General features: G+C 50.0%; 2 non-coding genes across 2 annotated transcripts; both read right to left on the reverse strand.

The window, feature by feature from the left end:
- Window positions 1-290: 290 nt before the first annotated feature.
- On the reverse strand, window positions 291-363 carry TRNAK-CUU. Its single transcript has one exon. It is a non-coding gene; the product is annotated as a tRNA-Lys (tRNA).
- A 98-nt stretch (window positions 364-461) lies between these two features.
- TRNAE-CUC lies at window positions 462-533 on the reverse strand. Its single transcript has one exon. It is a non-coding gene; the product is annotated as a tRNA-Glu (tRNA).
- Window positions 534-842: the final 309 nt, after the last annotated feature.

Genomic DNA, 842 nt, shown 5'->3' on the forward strand with positions numbered 1-842 from the left:
GTTTTTGTTTTGTTTTTTCCCTTGCAGTTTTACATGTTTGACTTCTTCCACGGGCATGAAAGACTTTTCCCCATAAATAACGGAACCTGTCTCTCTTTAGGCGGATGAAGGACAGTTTTTACAGTTTCCTGGTACTGCGTTGCCCGCATGTTGATGACCTTGTCCTGTCCTAACCATACTCCAGCATCCCTTCATTCTCCAGCATCCCTTGCCTGCCTGGATCAAGGCACAGCGCAGCAGAGATTGTGCTCTGATCTTTTTGGGTGACCTAGAGTATGGCAAAATTGGATCGCCCAACGTGGGGCTCGAAACCACAACCCTGAGATTAAGAGTCTCATGCTCTACCGACTGAGCTAGCCGGGCAATTGAAGGTGCTGGTGTTTGCAAAATTTCTGGAAGGTGGAATACATTAGGCATAGCCTGTGTTTCTATAACACCGGGAAGATGAAGAAAAGGTGGATTTCACTGACCGGGAATCGAACCCGGGCCGCGGCGGTGAGAGCGCCGAATCCTAACCACTAGACCACCAGGGAAGACATGGTGTCCAGCGCCTTCCTACGAACCCAGCAATGGATGCCATTCACTACCCTTTCACCCTGGTAAAACCCTGTCCATTTTCCTCAAGGAACGAGTTCACAGGTCGCAATCGGTGGTGCAATCGGTTAGCGCGTTCGGCTGTTAACCGAAAGGTTGGTGGTTCAAGCCCACCCAGGGACGCTCCTCTCATCCTGTCAATTGAAATACGAGCGGTTTTCTAAATGCAGGGTGCTCTCACTGAGGGTCCATAAAAACAAGCGAGCACTGGTGTCTATTCAGTAGGGGGCGATGCCATGCATTATTAC

The sequence above is a fragment of the Nanorana parkeri genome, unplaced genomic scaffold (genome assembly GCF_000935625.1).
Source record: "Nanorana parkeri isolate BGI_ZX_2015 unplaced genomic scaffold, ASM93562v1 scaffold2229, whole genome shotgun sequence".
Classification (NCBI taxonomy): Eukaryota; Metazoa; Chordata; class Amphibia; order Anura; family Dicroglossidae; genus Nanorana; species Nanorana parkeri.